We start from the raw sequence: 21,095 nt of genomic DNA on the forward strand, positions 1-21,095 counted from the left end.
CACAGACCAAATCCCCTGAACTGAAAGGCCTTCTAGGGTCGCTCCCCATCCTGACAGGCTGGCGTCCGTGAACAACTGAATCCTCTGAGGATTGAGGAACGACTTGCCTTGTCGTAGATTGGCTGTGACTGTCCACCATCTGAGAGTCTCCTTTACCTTCCACGGTACCTTGACTAGGCAGTCTGTCCTGGTCATAATTCGATGTTGATGTGGGCGGAGGAAATTGAGTAGGGCCCTGGAGTGAAAACGGCCCCAATAGATCGCTTCGCAGGCTGCTACTAGCGTGCCCATCAACTTCGCAAGTCTCAACAAGGACGTTGATTGTTCCTGAAGAATGGAGTTGACCAGGTCCTTGGTCGTTAGGACTTTTTCTTGAGGTAACAAGATGAGTCCCCTCCTGGTGTCTAGAATCATGCCCAGATGATGTATCGTCTGAGATGGTTTCAAGGAGCATTTGTCTAGGTTGACCAGGAAACCGTACGATTGAAGACACTGAATTGTTGACCAGGTGTTCTGCGTTGCCTGGCTCCTGGAATTTGTTCTCAGGAGAATATCGTCCAAGTACGGATGTGCGTGGATGCCGGCCTCTCGCAGCCGCCCGATGGGATTGATCAGAATCTTGGAAAACACCCTGGGGGCCGTGGCAAGGCCGAAGGGAAGGGCTCTGAATTGAAAGTGGCGACCGTCTACGCAAAACCTCAAGAAACACCTGTGTGAGGGATGGATAGGGATGTGTAGATACGCCTCGGTGAGATCTATCGAGGTCATGAATTCCCCATCGCGAAGAGCCTCCGAGATGGACCGCAGTGTTTCCATCCTGAAGTGCCTCAGGTGAATGAACTGATTGACAAATTTTAAGTCCAGGATCGCCCTCCAGTCCCCGTTCTTTTTGGGAACTGTAAAGAAGATGGAGTAGACCCCAGATCCTGTCTCGTGATGACTGACTGGCTCTATCGCTTGGATTTCTAGAAGGTGCTGAATGGCCTTGAACGTAATCTGCTTTCTTTTTGGATCTTTTCGAAGTGGAGATCTGAGGAAACGATCCAGTGGGATGGATTTGAACTCTATGACGTAGCCTTGAGAAACTACCTTGATGGCCCACTCGTCCGCGTGGGTCTCCTCCCAAGTCCTTAGGAAGTGTTGTAGTCTCCCTCCCACCGGAATGCGTTGCGAGTCAGGACTTCGGGGTCTTGGAATCGAAACCCTGTCGGTCTCCCCGCTGTTGAGGCGTCTTGTAGGATCTGGTCCCAAAGGAGGTCTTTCTGTAACTTGGCTTAGTTGAGTTCCAGGAGGATCTTTTGTTGTCCTGTCGGAATCTGGGCAGCGCGTGTTGGGAACGAAAGGACTGAGGGCTGTAGATGCGCCGGTCCGACCTCTTGATCATCTTAGGGAGGGCCCTCTTCTTGTCGCGCGTCTCCACCAGTACCTTGTCCAGGGACTTGCCGAAGAGCTTGTCCCCCTGGAAGGGATAAGCCATAAGAATGAACTTTGAGTGTAAGTCCGCTGGCCAGGCCCTCAGCCATAGTAGTCTCCTGGCAGCCACCATGGAGGCTATAGCTCTGGAGGAAAAAGTCAGGGCGTCCCAAGTGGCATCCACCGTGAAGCTGCCTGCTTTCAAAATTCTGTTGGTGCCCTCCAGCAACCGCCTACGGTTACCAGGTAGCAGTTGTGTGAGCTTGCGGATCCAAACAACTGCCACTCGGGAGATGATGGACGTAGAAGAGGCAGCCTTGATTGCCATTGCTGAAGCTTCGTGTGCCCTCCTAAGAGCGGTCTCTGCTTTCTTATCCAGGTTGTCTCTGACGGCTCCTTGACCGTCCTCCGTTAGTAGACCAGAGGACTGGAGAGCGACCACAGGAGCATCCACCTTGGGAATCTGCAAAAACTCATTGGTAAAAGAGGGTAAGGCATATAGTTTTTTGACAGAACTGTGGTATTGTTTAGAGGCTGCTGGGGTCCTCCATTCTGCCCTTAATTGCCTTTCAAAATATTCAGGGAAGGGGAAGACCCTTTCGGGGGCGCTAGCTCTAGGAAAGAACTCCCTGTTTCCCTTTGGTCTGGATGATCCCTTGTCTGTGTTAGGATCTTCCTCCCCTCCCTTTGATGATTCCTGAAGTTCTAATGCTGCCAAGGTCTTGGAGAGTAGATATTGAAAATCCTCTAACTTAAAGAGTCTGCTGGACTGTTCTGGAATGAGGGCTTCCTCATCCTCTTCCTCAGAGAGGAATTCCCCTTCGGTCCCGTCCTTGCCATCAGAGGATGACTCCCCCCCCCAATATTGTTCTGAATCCCTGGGGAGGACCCGGGTCGACTTCTGAGCCGCCTTGGTGGGCCAGGCGGGTGCAGTCCGACGCTGCTTGCTGGGGGGTGGGGGAGGGGAAAAGGCACGGTCACTATGGGCCCTGGAAGGAGGGTGACAGATCTTCCCGACCTCCTCCCGAACAGCCTGCCTCAAGAAGGAACGAATGCTTCCTTGCAGGAACTGTTCAACCTCGCTGGGCACATTACCTTCTCCTTCTTCGTTGTCTTCGGCATCCGGAGTGGTGGAGTTTCGTCCGGAGTGAATTTCAGCCATTTCTCCCAGCGGGAGGGTGGCAAGCACGTCTTTGGAAGCCGCGCGGGAAAAGACGCGAGTGTCACCAGCCTTTCCCGCTCTTTCCGCAGCTTTTCATTTGGCGCCATTTTCAGGCTCTGCAAGATGGCGCGAAGCGGCTCCCGGCTCCAGCGAAGATCTCCGATGCTTCTTGGAGGGTTTCCACGGCTCGCCGGCCGGAAAGGTGCCAGGAAACCGTTCCAGCCCCAGGGGCAGGACGGTACCGGGTAGACCAGTTGTCTCGTCGGCCGGGTTCGTTGTTGCCGCCGCTTCTTCTTCGGCATCCATAAAGCTCCCTTCTGAATCTCTGGGGTCCATTGAGGACGTCTTCCGAACCGGAGATCAGAGGGGATATGGGCTCGACAGATAGCAGAGAAGTCAGTAAAGGAGGCTGAGAGTTAAGGAGGAAGAGGGAAAAAGCACTAAAGAGGTATAGAAAGGGTAAAGATCAGATAAGGGAAGATAGACAGAGGATCTGTCTAAGCGACTGCTCTCCCTGGAGGCAGGAAAGAACTGGAGAACAGGGTGTTCCAGGCGCCAACAGGAAGAGGAAGAAAAAAGAAAATTTCAACTTCCTGCCTCCCTGATTGGGCAAAAGGAAACACCCAAGATGTCCTCCTGCCTCAGAGGGAGAAGAGCAAAGCTTTGTTAGTGAGCTAGGGCCTTAGTTCTGTTTTGTGTTAACTCAAAAGTAAATTCTCATGAGTTCAGTGGGCATATTCCCAGGAAAACATGAACACGATGGTAGTCCCAGCCTGCAGTTAGATAATTATGAACATGAAAGCTATACTGAGGTCTCAGTAAGCTTATTGTAAAGGCTGTTGTTTTTTGTACAAGTCTTAGAAAAGCATGAGTTCACACCAAGTGTAGGGAGGTATTCATTCCGTCCTCAAGGTACTTTAGGAGGAAGGGGTACAGAGAAAGAGGAATGTGCAGTCTCTGTGTGACTCAGATATGACAGTTGAAGGTCTGCTCTTGTCTAGGGACACAACCAGCAAAAGCTGCAGGATTTGTTAGTTTCAACACAATGCATGCAAGCAATTCTCATCATTCACAAACAAAAAAGAAAAAAAAGTGAATGTGTGCGTGCGTGTGCGTGTGCGTGCACACACACTGCTTTCTCTTATCCCAACCCCAAGTTTTCTCTAGGAATTGTAAAATATTCAGCTGCGGCACACACTGATTTATTTATTTACTCTTTGAATTGTGATGTTGCTACAGAAAAATGCCTTTTGTGGAGTTTGGAGAAATTAACTCCTATTAGTGCTATACAACCAGTATCAGATCATTATAAGAAGGTAACAATGACTGAAGTCAGTCACTTGGAAACCTTCTGCTTCGTTGCCTTTGTACACTGAATCAGTCTTTGATTTAAAAGGACTGCTTGGGATCCCAAGTTCTCTAACAAATGGAGTACATCTGATGAAATGTTGGGTCCTGAATTGTCAATCCTCATACTTGAGTGGGTCATGCACCCTGTGCACAGGTTTATCTTGGTTGTTGACTAATGAGTTGTTTTTTAGCCCAGTATGTAGCAGGATCTGGAATCTGCACTACTGACCCAAAGGGACTGCTTCTTCAAGTGCACCTGGACAGAGTCAAGGTCTGGACCTGTTTCCAGTTACCTGCGGGAATTGTGACCACTCACATGTTCAGGGGAATTTGTGGTTTGGTTGCTTCCTCCACCCTGCAAGTCTTCTCGGCTACTTGTTTCCAGTTACCTGTGGGAATTTGTGACCACTCACGTGTTCAGGGGAATTCGTAGTTTGGTTGCAGCTCTAGGAGCTTTTGCGGGAGCCATTTTGTGGTTCTTGTGGCGATTTAGGCATTGGGCACAGATCCGTGTGGGGGGAAACAGGCCTGTGAGCTCAGTTTCCCTGTTACAGGGATCCCCTTAAGGAGTCTGGGGAGTGTGGCATGGCAAGTGGCAGGGGATCCACACAAGGGTGTCCACCCACATTAGTTTCAAAAAGTTCAACTAAATCATGCTCTTTTGTTTGCCATGTTTCCAGACATCCCTTGAGTCAAGGATAGCTATGCAATTAGAAATGTTTCCTCTCAAGAAAGCCTTAATTTCACATCAAGACAGAATTCCAATGCTATCTTAGGACATTTTCCTACATTACAAAAAAGAAGGAATAATTGTTGCATATTTTGCACTAGTTAAAAGCCACAGTATAATTATGCACTACACAAAATACATGAAAATGAAGACTGGAATAAAAAAGTAATAGGATTATGCCAGATAACAGCAAGAGAACATACACCACGTTTTTGCTCCAGTACAAAATATGTACTGCTAAAGGGACTTTACTGCTACACTGTTAGATCAGGCGAAATATCAACACAGAATTCAAACTTTGATAAGAAAAAACTATTATAGGTGGCTATGCTGCACATTCAGAGATAGTTTGAGGAAAGAAACAAAGCAGCAGTGACAGGACAAACAGTGCACAGAAACATGTGGCCAGCTGGTATCACAGAAGTTGATCAATGAGTATTCTGACCGTACCTAATTCAATAACATTTGAATCTGTGAATGAAAGTGCCTAAGGTTGCAATTCCTGAGAGTAAGCTTCGTTGAATTACATGTGAGGTTCAGGTAGGGAAGATTAGGTTTTAGGCAGAAGACTGCTCTCTTTAGAGCAAAAGGCCCAAAGAGAAGCATAATGAACCAAGACATACAGAAGCAAGACCATCCATACACTTCTGAAAGCGCAAGAAACATAAAGAAAGTATGAGAAGAAAGGAAAAATCTATTAAGAGAATGGTACAGAAAAAGAGAAATATGATCAGAACAGCAAGAGTTGAATGCTGTAATAATCAATATACGAAATAATAGAATTAACTAAAACTGTATGAAACTCATGTTTTCTTCCAAATAATAAATAATTTAAGAGCACGGTGTAAACATCTGCCAATATCTATTTTACATATAAGATGCATAACATTTCTGGAAATGCTTATTCATATTATATAACAGCCTCAAAAACAACCATTATTTACTGGGCATGCAGCAACAACAACCAAGCTGGATAAACTAATGCACACCCAAGGTGTTTTTAGAAGATCATGAATTGCCAAGTATAAGCTAATCAAATACTCTGTGGAGCCCTGTAGGTATGGAATGAAGTGTAAATTACAACTGAGAAATATTTCAACTGCGCGTACATTGAAAAAAATCCAACAAATCAGCAGAAGAATACAATGTATGTATGATTATTACAGGAACATTTTCATAGACATGGTCTGCTAAGCAAGTACTATACATATGGAAACATGATCATGGGCCATGGTCTGTTAGGCAAGCTGTAAATATGTTACTAGTCAGTCTCAGTTAAAAACAATAATGTTGCAATTGTTGCAACAAATTCTGCCATCAGGTTCACTTGATACCAGGATAGATATATGAACAGAACATTTTGAAGGTATATTGACTGAGGAAGCGCGATCACAAAGTTTGCCAAGTTATATATATGCTACTGATGCAACCAGAGTGTGAAATATTCCAATGGCAGATCACAAAAAGTTGCCTCATAACTGATGTTAGTAATTTTATGAGAAATTTTCATTGAATAAAGTCTACTGATGTTTCAAGAGTACAGAAAAATATTTTACATTAATATTAAAAAATGGCAGCTTAATGTTTGTACTGCATGGGCACGGTTTCTACCTTAATGGACGTATAAATGTTTTCATAAAGTGTAACTGGAAAGTTTTCCCTGCCTCTGGGAATATTTTAGAATAGTATTAATTTCACAGATGCAAATTATCTATTGTACTGGATTTAATGTATTGCTGTAAAGATGGAATGACCACATTTTGAAAGTTTAAAAGAATGAAAAGTAATTCACTTAGGGTTCCCAGGTCCCCTTACCATCCTAGCAGGATGGGGGGAGGGGGACTCAGCACTCAGCTTTGTAATATCCTCTAGTGTGTGTTCCCAGCATGGCATGACAATGTCACTTCTGGGAGTGATGTCATCACACAGGTCACAGGAGTGTTCCTGTGCTTGGCGTGGGCCAATTCTTAAGAGAATCAGCCCGTTCGGGGCTCAAATTGGCCTGGCATGACGTGCAGGAGCACTCCTGCAGCCTGCACGATTATGTCACTCCTGGAATTGATGTTATTTTCAACTTACCTTCTTCTCTCAAGGTTAACTTCTGTCACAGTAATTTTCCTCTTCTCCCAGCCACACTTTTCCACTTGCCAAGCACTCATTTACAGAATACAAAACATAGCAGATTGTTGCCCAATGCTGTTTGAAACTTTCTTTTTTCCAATATAGACATAACACAAGCTCCTGCATATATTTATCTCCTTTAATTCTTATTTCTCAACAAACAAAACATCAAAATTAGATAAGAGTCTGTTTTTCACCCCAAGCAGCATAATTACTTCTGTGTTGCAGGTTCAGACTGTAGTTAGAAATTCAGAAATTCAGTAAGAAAAGTTAATAGATTTAAGATTGGGAAGCAGTCATCCTTACACTCCACCATAGCTTACAGTGATGCTCCCCTGTCCTCTGTCTCTGACATTCAGACACTCCCATGGCATAGCCCAGGCAGTAATTCCTTCCATTGAACCGACCAAATGAGGTACAAATGGGTAAGCATTCCGATCACTCTTTGCCAAGAGTGATAAACGGCTGGAAATTGACTCTCTAGCTGAAAAGACAGCTGTGTTGTCTCTTACACAGACATTGGAGCTTCAGGAAGCCAATGCCTCCCAAAGAGGTGGGCGGGCAAGTACTTTCAATAGCTTGACTTTCCACCTTCAAGTCAACTGTGACTAGCATTGCCAAGCCACCAATACCCTGCCCTTTAGAATAATTCTTAAGTGCCAGTGTGGCAAATACCTTAAAACCCTGAAGGGTTAAAGAGACAGGGTCCTGTGCCCATGTTTCCTGCTCTAATAGGATATCAAATTTTTGTAAAAGCTTCAGGAACTCTAAGTCATGGAATTTATTAGGCCAGTCCCCCAGATTCCAAGACAATATCTTTAATGTTCATTCCCTTGCAGTTGTATCCATGTCTCCTCTGATGTCATACAGAGTACAGCTACTTTTGGGAGAAACTCCATGGGCAGAAGGTTGGAGTTCCTGTGGAAGCACATTATGCATTTCCAGTTCACATTCCATCATTTGGCTAGTAGGAGACTCATCGTAGATTTTGGATTTATTTGGGGTGATGCTGGAAAGCAGGACTGGTGTTGAGATACTTGGATTTTTTGTCAAAGGGCCACACTCTGTGCAATATGGTAACAATTCGGTTGGTGAAACTTCTTTGGACTTCAGTAGCTTTCTCCTTAGCCAATCTAGTCTTGATGTTATTGCTGCCTGTTCATCTTCTGGAAGAATCTGATTAGGTTTTTCTAAATTGAGTTATCAAGATGGAGGCACTCGTTTCTGCACTGAAGAACTTTGGATGTAGCTGACATGCGAGTTTTGTTCTGTTGAGGTGTAGCTGTTGAGGTTTTCACTTGTTGCAGTTTTGTATACAGAGGCGTTATGATTGAGTTGGTAAATACTCTTGTAGGAAAAATCCCTCTAGAACTCAGGAAGGATTTTTGCTGGAGTATCAACGCACAAATAAGAATGGTGGGAACCACAATAGAAGGCTGAGTACCGGCAATAATAAACACTGATAGCAATAAACAATTACATATGCATATACAAACAGTATATTCAGTCAAAGGTATATACAAACAGTATATTCAGTCAAAAAACAGTATATTCAGTCAAAGGTATATACAAATAGTATATTCAGTCAAAGGTATATACAAACAGTATATTCAGTCAAAGGTATATACAAACAGTATATTCAGTCAAAAAACAGTATATTCAGTCAAAGGTATATACAAACAGTATATTCAGTCAAAAGTCGTGATTCAGTCAAAAGTAAAAGGAAGTCAAATAAACAAGGCGAGTATGCACTCAGAGTCCAATAAACAAGTTAAATACACATTCATTGTGAGCAACTAACATAAACAAAAGTTGAATGATGGACCAAAGCGCTGTGTTTCTATAAGCGCAACAGGACTGAAAACAACTGTGTACCAGCAAATTCAAAAGGGGCAATGCCCAAATCAACAGAAAAGTTTTTCAGTCCAGAGATCCAAAAGAATGGTGCCCAGAAGACTTGAAATAAGTCACCCCGCCCGACATTCAGGGCCAGCAGGTTCCTGATGTTATCAACAGTCTTCCTCAGGGACGAATGAATTTCACAATGCTGATGAGAACATACTGCATTAATGTGTGAATACAAATGCTGCATTTATATGAAGTCAAAGTAAAATACACTCACCAGTAAAGATATTTACAGTAGCACCAACAAATCAAAGGTCCATAGTAGCAATAAGTCAAAGGTCCATAGTAGCAATCAAGTGCACCTGATGTACACGCCCAAAGTATTTAAGGGTGCCACCTAATAAGCCATTTAAAGGGACATGCCAAATAATCAGAAATCCCATATGAGTATATCATAAGTAACAGGAAAGGTCCATTTCGTTATTAAGACCTCTGGGTTTTAATGATGAAAGGGTGTGGATCCAACGGACCTCCTGTTGTAACAGTATCCTTTGTAAATTGTTGACAGGAACATCTTGGCCAGAAAATAAAACAGTAAATACAAAATCGTCCTCCCTATGATGACAATGAGTGAAGTGTTCAACTAAAGGAGCCTCTTATGATATAAATAAATGGCTTATTAGGCGGCACCCTTAAATACTTTGGGCATGTACATCAGGTGCACTTGATTGCTACTATGGACCTTTGACTTATTGCTACTATGGACCTTTGATTTTTTACTATGGACCTTTGATTTGTTGGAAATGGAAAGAAGGAAAGAGAAAGGAAGGAAGGAGGGAAGAAAGAAAAATCAAGGAAGGAAAGATCACAAAAGCAAGCACATGTCCTCTGAAGCAAACACATTCCCTGCTCCTCCATGTCAGCTGTCCTGCACACACTTATGGGTGTGCCAGTCCTCCGTGCAACTAACGAGGCTTCCACCCATGCAAAAGCCCCCCCGGCGCAGGCTGTGCTTCATGCCATGAGCGGCTCTCGGCAGCTGCGCACTTGCCTTCTCGGGAGTAAGCCGGAAAGCAGGAAGTCCTGGGCCACCTCTACCTTGGCGCTTCCTCGTCGCGTCTTCACTCCTCTCTTTCCCCTTCCCCCCAACTGCCCTTCCCGGGCGCTCACTGAGAGCGCGGGGCCGACAAAACTCAGTGCCTGCAGAGGAGTGCCCAGCAAAGCGAGGACGGGTGGGCTGTCCTCAGCCCTGGCCCGCCCCTTCGTTGCTCCAGCGTTGGGAAAGGGGAAGCACGCTGGGTGCATAGATCGGGTGAGCGGCTGGTCGGCTCTGCCCCTTAACGGAGCCTGGGGGAGGAGTGAACTTGCAAGCCTCCGGGAGCCGCCAAATAAGACTTGAAGAGCCGCATGCGGCTCGCGAGCCGCCATTTGGCCACCCCTGCTCTAGTCTTTGCGAAGGACGCAGCGAGCACTTGTCGTGGTTTATCAAGAAGCTGTGGCTCTCTAGGAATCGAATGGTGAACATCGTCTCCCTGATTGAATCGGACTCGGAGGCGGATCTTATCAGTATGTCGTCCAGATACGGGTGCACGTGAATGCCTTTCTCCCAAAGTTTGACAATGGGAACCACCAGGAGCTTCGTGAATACCCGAGGAGCCGTGGACAGGCCTAAGGGAAGTTCTCTGAATTGAAAGTGATCCTCCTTGATGCTGAATCTGAGGAACCTTCGGTGCGGTGCAGCGATGGGGACGTGCAGATACGCCTCTGTCAAATCTATCGAGGTCAGGAACTCCCCTTCCTGCAGGGCTTCTGCGATGGATCGAAGGGTTTCCATTCGAAAACGTCTGAGCTTGGATGTGCCGGTTGACGTATTTGAGGTCGAGGATGGTGCGCCAGTCCCCGTTCCTCTTGGGAACCGTGAAGAATATCGAATACACCCCTTGTCCCCTCTCTGCGGGAGGCACTGGTTCGATGGCATGTATTTCCAAAAGATGTTGGATCGCTTTCAAGGTTATGTTTCTTCTGGACTGGTTCTTCTTGAGAGGGGAAGGGATAAAACGTTCCGGTGGAACAGAGGCGAACGCGATCAAGTAGCCGTTGGACACAATCTCTAAGGACCATGCGTCCGCCTTGGAGTCCTCCCAGGTCTGGCGGAACAGGAGAAGTCTTCCCCCCACCGGAGCGCCGTGACAGTCAGGGTTTCTGACCCTTATCCTCCGATTCCTTTCGGCCGCCACAGAGTCCCTGAGATCTGTTGAACTTGGAGTGAAAACTGTTCCGCTTGGGCTGGCCTCTGGGTGGGTTCCAGGCTCTCTTGTGGTCCTGCCTGCTTCTGGCCAGCGTGTGATGTGAGCGAAATGGTTGGTAATTGCCTGGCCTCCTGGAGGTGTACTTTAGGGACCTTGGGAGGGCCTTCTTCTTGTCCCTGGTTTCTACCAAGATTTTTTCGAGCTGGTCTCCGAACAGCTTCCCCCCTTGGAAGGGGTATGATGCTAGGATAATCTTGGCTTGTAGGTCGGCTGGCCAAGCCCTAAGCCAGAGCAGTCGTCTGGAGACCGCGGATGACGCCAGGGCCCTCGAGGTCAGGGACAGGGCGTCCAAGGTGGCGTCTGCCACAAAGGTGGATGCTTTGAGGATCCTATTGGCTCCTTCGGACAGCCTTCTGTTGTTATCTGGAAGCAACTGGATCATCCTCCTGATCCACACCACCGAGGCTCTGGATACCATGGAGGCTATGGCCGAGGCTTTGATAGAGGTAGCCATTGCTTCATGGGCCCTCTTCAGCACAGCTTCCCCTTTCTTATCCAGGCCGTCTCGGATGTTGCCTTGACCGTCCTCGGAGAGAAGGCCTTGAGACTGTAATGCCGCCACCGGAGCGTCGATCACAGGCACCTGCAAGAGCTCGTCCACAAAGTTAGGCAAAACATATAACTTTCTCATATAGTTGGGCACCTGTTTTGTAGCTGCTGGAGTAGGCCACTCTGCTTTGAGCTGGCGCTCGAAGTATTCAGGGAAAGGGAATAGTTTGGGGCCCTCATCTGACCTGGGGAAGAATTCCCTATTCCCTTTTGGCCTAGCCTTGATGCCTGTGGGCCTAGGCTCCTCTCTCTCCTCCTCTCCCTCGGTTGGATCCTTGAGGTCCAGGGCTGAAAGGGTCTTGGAGAGTAGGTATTGATAATCTTCTAGCTGAAATAATCTGTTGGATGGTTGGGCAGTGATGGGGTCTGACTCCTGCTCCTCCTCTGACAGAAACTCTCCCTCCTCTGAGATGTCACTGAGGGAGAGATCTTCATCATGCCAGGCCGAGGCCTTGTTGGTGGTCAGGCCTTGGGGCTGCTTGCGGGCTGCCTTGTTGGGCCAGGTGCTTCTCTGATGAGAAGGACCAGGAGGAGTAGGCTGGGCTGGGATGGCCTGAGACTGTTCAGGATCCGAAGACTGCCCCCGGCTGATGGCCCAAAGCTCCTCTCTAAGGGACCTCTTGATAGCAGCTACGATCTGGGGCGACAGCTCGTCAGGGGGGTCACTTACTTGGACTCCTGAAGGCGCTGAGCTGCGATTCTGTGACAAGGGTCCCGATCCGTGCTCAAGATCTCCCGCTGGGAGGTTGGGAAGCACGTTGTCGCGGTTTGGCGGGAACTCGCGGCTAGCCGCTGTTCCCGCCGAAATCGATCCACGCGTAGTCTCACCAGTCTCCCTTCGCTTTCCACGGCGCGCTGCCCTCTCTGGCTTGGAGGAAGACAGATGAGGGCGCTTCATTGCAGGGTGGTCGTCTCTCTTCGAAGAGCCTTCCCCGGGGGACCGATCAGGCCTACACGGCGCGTTGGTTCCCACCGGACTTTCCCATGCCGCTGGTAGAACGGGTCCGAGGGGGCCATCTCCAGCCTTGTCCAAAAAGGAGTCTTCGGAGTCGGATGACTCCCTTGTGGCCATCCTGGCCTCCCTGCGAGTAGAGGACTCCTCTCCGCAGGTGTAAGAAGGAAAAAGAGCACAGGACAAGAAAAAGAGCACCACAGTGAAGAGAGGGAAGGAAGAGGTTGAGCAAGGAAAGGTGTTTTAAGTCGAATAAAGAAGAAAAGAGCAAAAAATGAGAGGAAGGTAGGACAGGATAGCAGAGCCAGCCTACACCCTACTGCTCTCCCCTGAGGCAGGAAAATAACTGGGAAACCGAGGGTGATCCCACCTACAAGGGAAGAGGAAGAAAGGTTTGTCATTTCCTGCCTCCCCGATTGGACGGTGGGAATCACCCAAGATGTCCTCCGCCTCAGAGGGAGAACGGAATCTCCCACACTTTCCTGTGCCGGCTAAAAAACGCTGAAAAAACAAAAGCCAAACTGCCTGCTTCCGCTTTGAAATCAGAGACGTATGGAGTGAGTGGGAAAAAACACCAGAGTTCAGTGAGTGGGCCATTTCTTTAACAACATGTGGAAACGACCCTATAGTATCAATTCAGTTAGTACCACATCCACAGAGTCTGTTAGAATATGGAATGCCACAAAACTTTCCCGACAACACTGCTAATGGCAAAGTGTTCATAAGTGCAAGCAAAAATGCCTTTTTATACTTTGGGAGGGTTAACTCTAGCAAATAATTCAGCATTTTCATCCGAGGAGGGATACCAACTAAAAGAGAAGAGCATACTCTGCCAACTCTAACCAACATGCTATTATAATCAAGATCCCTCAAACTTTTTTTTTATTAACTTACTCAGTCTACTACTACTCATAGTTTCTCTCATACTATGGGTGATGTTCAGGCACGATAATTTATATTCCAAATATTTATTCCAATTACTTGTATTATCATCCAGCATAACTGGAGATAACTGGAGGAGACTTGGTTCTAAATCTGATTTCAAAATCCTAATTTTTAAATTAAATGCTCTCTGCCAAGCCTTTGCTTCATAAGACAGCTCCTCAATCTCAGCTCTCAAAGCTATTCCTGACACACATCTTGGAATTCCCAAGATATTGTGAAGGAACCTTAGCACTGGTCCATCCATTTTTCCACATGTGGTGCATTTTTCCACATGTGGTGGTCTTGCAAAGAAGTACATAGATATTGGATAATGGTATACAAGTTATTACAAAATATCTTCAGATAACTATTCCTTTGAAACCAGAATTTTTTCTATTAAACTGTATGTTGGATATAAAGAGAGAGCAAGAACACTTAGTAATCCATATAGTAACAGCGGCTAGAATCTTATTAGCAACCTATTGGAAACAACAAAGAATCCCTCAGGAAAAAGAATTAATAACAAAGGTAATGGAGACGGCGGAAATGGATAAATTAACATTGTTAATGAAAGGGCAAGTGGAAGAAGACTTCTCTTTACCATGGGATCCCTTCTACAAATGGATGACAAATAACTATAACCGGTAAACATAAATATGTTATTAAGATTAACTGTATAATGACATAATAGAACTCACAATTGATGTAAAAAGATCGAATATAAGAGATAAAGAAATAGATAATAGATATCGACAAGTAAATGATAACTAACTGTCTCATGTCTGTATGTATATATATGTGTTGGAAAACAAAAAATTATTAAAACAAAAACAATGGTCCATCAATGTTATTGGTTACCACACTGATCCATCCCCAATTGCACCCAATTGTCCATACAACAATTGCCCAGAAACTTAAGTACTGAATGCTTTAACTGCTTCAGGAACATATTGTCCTCCTGAGGAGTAACAGAATCTCAAAACAGCCTTCCTGGTACTCATGGCTGATCTTGCAACAGAATTCAAATGTACCAAGAAAGATTCATTTGAAATATAATTCCTAAATACTTAAATTGCTCCACTTGCTCTGCTACTGTCCACTTGTACTTCCTGTTGCTTTTTTCTAAAAGGAACCACCTTTGACTTAGAGACATTAATAGTCACTACTAGTTTGGAGAGGCCTAATTGATTCTCTCCAGGCATACGTCCTGTTTGCTTGAAATATTCCATCATCAGTGGCTGAACGCATGCTAGGCACTGAGAAAACGCTTGTACCCGTGGCAGAAACGTAAGGTAGACACACAAAAACAAAAGCTCCCCCCTTCATTACGGTTACCAGGTGCCTATCAGTGGCGAGCAAACTACTGGGAATTTGCCCCCTTATCCAAGAGGGCAAATTCCCAGAGTGTGCCCGCCACTGGCACGTACCTCAGGAGCGCGCGCTGTGCATGCGCTCCTACCCCTCGCGCAGGCCACAGGAGCATCCCTGCTCCCCAATTTGGCCCCAAACTGGCCAAATTGGAGTGCAGGAGCACTCCCGCAGCCAGCGCAACATCACTTACAGAAGTGATGTCACCACGCACTTGGCGTGGTGACGGCACTTCCGGAAGTGACATCATCATGCTGCCGCCGGAGCGCACACGCACTGATGCATGTGTGCAAGGGTAAGTTCCAGGCCCCTATCCTCCCGCTGAGAGGATAGAGGGACCTGGCAACACTACCCTTCATAGTTGGTAAGTATGAGCCAGCTTATTTTGCTGGGAATATTTTCACTTGTAGTAGCTGGCAGGCAGGGTAATGAGGCAGGAGCCATGGGAAATAAAAGATGATGCCTATGCTTCTTCCACCATCAAAAGGCAACCTGTAGGTTATCTCGTAGGGAGTTGTGAATTTGATGATGTTCCTTTATTATATTTTAAAGTTGTTTTAACATGATCCCTTAAGGAAAAAGCCTTTTAGTTTCACTTTTCACTTGTTAAATTGGTTGCTAGCTGAGGCTGGTTCTTGTCTAACAGAACCCAGACCAGGCCTTTCCTATGTTCAATAAAGTTCTGAACCGCTTTACTACCAAACGCTGCAGAGTTATTACATTGTGCATCCTACAGACAAGACTGGTGGGGCAGATATGTTTTACTGACAGCTTTATATAATACACTTCTACCTGTATTTTATATATAGGCCTGTAAGGCTCTTCCCCAAACAGCAAACACACACACAAATCAAATGAGATATGAGGAATCAGCACTGAGTAACTCTCTGTGGGAGAGAACACTGCTGACTCCACATTCAAGACCTACCAACATCTATACAGTCATATTAATATAGTACTAAAATCCTACTCCATCCTACATCTCCTCATGGGGACAATATGCTTTAATGCATATTTCCCTCCAACCAGGCCAGGAGAAAAGTACTGAAAGAAATACACAGAAGAAGAAACTGTAGAGTAGGGTTTAACTCCCTTGCCCATGGACCCCACTTTTGTTAAACATACTCCCTTTATACTGCTTGAGGATCCCAGGAAAGAAGGGGGGGGGAGTCATTCACATGGATGCAGTCAAAATGTCTACAGAACAAGGACACACTCTCTTGTACTTCCTGATTATTTGGAATGGAAACTTTCTCAGATGTGAAGAACTGATAGTCACTAATATGTAGATGGCACACAGCAGTCTCTGAGAGCCAAGCTACAAGTGACGAATGACACTTGCCTGGCAAGTGAACTGACTCAAGTGTATTTCTCCCTGTTCACTTGCCATTCACTTGCGCTTCACTTGATCAAGTGGAGAGCAAGTGAATGGCAAGTGAACAGGGAGAAATACACGTGAGTTTGTTCACTTGCCAGGCAAGTGTCATTCGTCACTTGTAGCTTGGACCTCACTTTTCCATCCTAAACCAGGGAGGTAATAGAAATACAAGGGATTAGATAGGGATGAATAAACTGAAACTTAATTCAGACATGATGGAAATACAACAGGCTGATAATAAGGCTGATACAAGAATAGATGTACAACCTGTCCTAGACGGGATTACACTGCCCCTGAAAGAGCAAGTTCACAGTCTACAGATTCTTCTGGAGACTGTGCTTAAACAGGGACATAGAAGATGTTGCTTGTACTGTATTCTACTCGCTCTGACTAGCCTGCTCTATGTGGGGAATCCCTGTATTACTATACAGACTCTCCAATGAGTACAATACATGGCAGCTAGGGCTTTTACTAGAACCTGTCACAATACACACATAGGATTACCAGCCTCCAGTTGGTAGCTGGAGATCTCCTCAAATTACAGCTGATTTCCAGGCAATAGAGATCAGTTCCCCTGGAGAAAATGGCTGCTTTGAAGGGGTGAACTCTATGGCATTATACCCCTCTGAGGCCCCGCCCCTCCACAAACCCTGCCCTCTCCTGGCTCCACCCCCCAAATCTCCAAGAATTTCCCAACCTGGACCTGGCAACCCTTTGCCTAAATTGCTTTCACGACCAGTTAGCTTCTCTTGGCTCAAATGACGTTGCTGGTTTTGAATGGCTTGGGTCTACAGTACCTGGAAGACTGTCATCTCCTATCAACCTGTCTGGGTGTTAAAATTAATCAATGCGGCTTTCCTATGAGCATGCACCTTGTCACAGAGGTTAAGAATGACAGGGACTTGTAGAAGAGCCTCTTGAGCTGCTATACTCCAGGAGACAAGGTTAGCATAATCTCTGCAGGCCTACTAAAGAAAGAGGAAAATATTCTTATTCCAGAAGGCATTAGAGTTGACAAATATATTGCTCTCTTCTGTTGTATGCATGGTTTCATGATATTTTAATGTTTTTAAATTGTTTTAGAATTTTAGTGAGCTGCCTTAGATGCCCTAAATAGGGAAGAAAAGTGATGCAGAATTTGACTATATAAAGAAGATGCAAAATATCATTCCAGCTGGGCAAGGGAAGAGGAAACTGCATTTTTGGGTGAGTTTTTCACTGAAACCAATGGAAGTAACTATTCAATTGATTTCGTAATGTGACAAGCTCTATATCAGTTGTTAAAGAAACTCACTCAAAATTATATGACTCCCTACCATACTCTTACAAAATTAATACCATTAACGTAATCAATCAGCAAAACTGCTGTAACCTTTAAGTGGGTAGCCATGTTGGCCTGCAGCAGAACAACAGGATTTTAGTCCAGTGGCCCTTAGAAACCAACAAGATTTTCACGGTGTGACCTTTTGAGCATCAGAGCTCCCTTCTTCAGATGACACACGATGTGTAACCTTAATAATAAATATTAAAAATTAAAAAATAAATGGTGATGATGATGATTTATATACTGCCCTTCAGGGCAACTTACCACCAACTCAGAGCAGTTTACAAATTATGTCATTATTATCCCCACAACAACACCCTGTGAAGTGAGTGGGGCTGTGAGAGCTCTCAGAGAGCTGTGACTGACACAAGGTCACCTAGCTGGCTTCATGTGGAGGAGTGGGTAATCAAACCCGGTTCTCCAGATTAGAGTCCCAGCACTCTTAACCACTACACCAAACTGGCTTTTAGTTCCTTAACTGCCAGGCATATTAAGCATGCAGTTATTAGCTCCTATTGAACATCAAAAGTTTTACCTCCAGCACTCTCAGATGATAGATCTTTATCACCCTTGGACAAAGGAAGCGTTTTCCTCTTTGAAGCACAGAATATTAATGGAACAAATTAGCTCCAGCTCCCAGATGATTGTACCTCTGTAGAGAACACCACAATGTACTGAGGAACTCAGTCATTCGAGAGAAAAACAGCATAAAGAGAAAGCCTTGCTCACTTTCACTGATAAGACCATAGGAAGGCCTATATGAAACATTTTGTGCTTGTGAAAACTCATAACTGGAATAAATTTTATTAAGTCTTTAAAATACCACTGGTCTCTTGTTTCATTTGTTATTTTATGTGCCAAGCAGACTCTCCTTCTAAAAGCAAAAGTGGAAACATCAAATATCTAAGAGAGTATGGAAAGGCAGGTAATAATTGGCTATGTACTGTAAAACTATGAACACAATATGACTGAAATAAACAGAAGCATTGTTCCAAAGAAATCTCTAAAACACAAACCCACATATCATCATTTATCAAGACAAATGACATGAAACAATGCACAAGTTTTTGAGTCCTCTAGAACTCTTCATCAGACTGGATGCTAAAAAAGAAAAAAGAAAAAAAGATGTTCCAGGCCATCATCTTGAAGCATTTTTTGTCTAATTCTGTTTGGAGAGAACTGAAGAATTAGTGCACTGAGCACATGCATCCTAAGTCCGCAGGAGTCGCCAAACAGGAACATACAAAAGGCCTCAAGAAAGCAGTCTGAAATGCATTTTCTCTCTTCTTTTTGTTTTTTTAACATCCAGCCTGAATAAGAATTCCAGAGGACTCAAAAGCTCACACACTGCTTTATGTCATTGGCCTTACTAAATAAGAGTACATGGATTTTGTGTTTGGATTCATCATTTAATCTGTTTTCAAAATAGTGGAACATTGGTAGTGAACCAGCAGAGGGAGCATGAACTGAAATACCATTTTAATGAATTGGTTTGGGTTACTAACTGTTTTATATTAACAAGTTCAGCTACTGGCTCTCAATTATGCATATAAGTTTTAGTTTATTCAATGAGATGTAATCTTAGCAGGATTGCAGCCTAAAATACTAATTAGTTTACATTCTGCCAAAAAAAATCTTTGGAATACACAAGACATACAAAACAAAGCTGGTTAGGTTCAATGAAAGATTGCTTTAGAAGTTTGTTTACAGAAGGACAGCATGGATAATCCAAAATTTTTACAATGGCAAATGCTATTTTATTGCCTCTTAGAAGAAAGGAATAGTACTGAAGCCAGAACAAATAAAACTGCTGATTATGACTTCAGCTTTGCTATTCATGTATTGTTTAAGTTACTTCTATAAAATCTCCATAAGCCAAACCTGAACACTAAGCCAATTTTTTCTCCTCTTGAATAAGTAGTTTCTAAGAAGTGACAGGACTGACAGCTAAGCATTATATTCTAAACAAAAGTGAAGGAGGAGGAATTAACGCAATGAGAAATTCTGGACAGAAAGCTGGAAAAATGCTCTCTGTGTATTCTTTAATTGGACTGCAAACTAGATTTTCAAAGACTAATACCATTGTCTACTGCATAAGGATTATAACTGTACCTTCTCTACAGAAGACTCAAGGATAGTGTTGGAAATTCTAGGAAATTTAGGGGCAGAGCCTGGAGAGGACAGAGTTTGGGGATGGAGCTCAGCAGGGGTGTGATGCCATAGAGCAGAAGTTATAATAATATTTCATTTGTATACCGCTATTCTGGACAGATTAGTTCCCACTCAGAGTGGTAAATAAAGTCAGTGTAATTATCCCCACAATGCAGCTGGGGTAAGAGCAGCTGCTTACTCAAGGCCACTTCCTAAGCTCATGGCAGTAATGGGATTTGAACCAGCAAAGTGCTGCATCACAGCTCAATTACTTAACCACTATGCTACACCAGCTTCCCAACTTGTGGGCTAGAAAACCGGGGGAGGAGAGTATGCAGTTATTAAAAGAAATCCGTGAAGACATCCAACTTGGGCAAGTTTCTGCCTTCCCCCACCTGTGCCTTTCCTCTTGCCTTCATAGTAGCCTTGCTCCCCAATGTCTGGCTGCTGGATGGCTTGCTGCAGTGTAGCTAGTTGTTCCTCCCTAACTGAGTTCACCTGCATCGAACCACCTTCCAGGCAGGTAGCATTGCCCATCCTCAGCCAGAGGTCCCTAAGTGTTTATCAGCCCAGTCATGGCTGCTTGCCTACTTGTGAGGAGAACAACACCTCATGAGAGACTTGGGTGGGTCATATTGGCTCCCACCACCCACCCCTTCCATCTGCAGTGACAGCTGGAAATGACCACACCTTGAACAGAAGCATGGGCTGCAGTTCTTTAAGGAGCCACTGTTTGGCCAGCAGCTTCCTTATGGGCCTATCATTTGGCTTCCCTAACCTCTCCCATATATGTTAGCTGGGGAAGGCCCAGATTGCATCAGGCAGCCAGGAGCTACACCAGGACGCAGCATCTCCCTCTTGACCACACCAGGGCAGCCCAGTAAGTGCAAGGGAAGAGAGGTTTCCCCCCCAGACATCAGAAGTGAGCTCTGACACAAGAAAGCTTTCGCTGGAATAAAGTTTCTTACTCGTTAAGGTGTCCACTGGACATCTTATTTATTTTGCCTCCTAGATTATCAGCTGTGGAAAAGTCCTGCAACTCCACAAATGTGCCCAGAAATCTGACAGCATATTCCTCCAACTTTTGAAAACTTTTTTGTTTGGTTTGGTGTTCCCTCAGTGACCCCTCCTTCCTGCCCTAGGTTTTAATTGTTGTTATATTTTTGTACATGTATTTTAGCTTTGGTTTTAATGGGATTTAAGACACCTTATTATTATTAATTTTTAATCTGCTAGCTGCCTTGATGACCAAGCAAAAGCAGAAAGGCAGAGCATATATTTTGTAAGTAAAATAAATAAATGAATAAAATTATCCAGAACAAGTGCCACTGAGCAAAGGCTGCATGGTACAGCCTGATCACATCAGATCTCAGAAGCTAAACAGGGTCAGTACTTGGATGGGTGACCAAAAAGAAACCTCTGCAGAGGAAAGCACTGGCAAAGCCCCTCTGCTTCTTACTTGCCTGGGTGGCAGCCCCCTGCTGGAGTCACCATAAGTCAGTTGCAACTTGACAGTACA

The sequence above is a fragment of the Eublepharis macularius genome, chromosome 4, assembly GCF_028583425.1.
Source record: "Eublepharis macularius isolate TG4126 chromosome 4, MPM_Emac_v1.0, whole genome shotgun sequence".
In the NCBI taxonomy this organism is placed as follows: domain Eukaryota; kingdom Metazoa; phylum Chordata; class Lepidosauria; order Squamata; family Eublepharidae; genus Eublepharis; species Eublepharis macularius.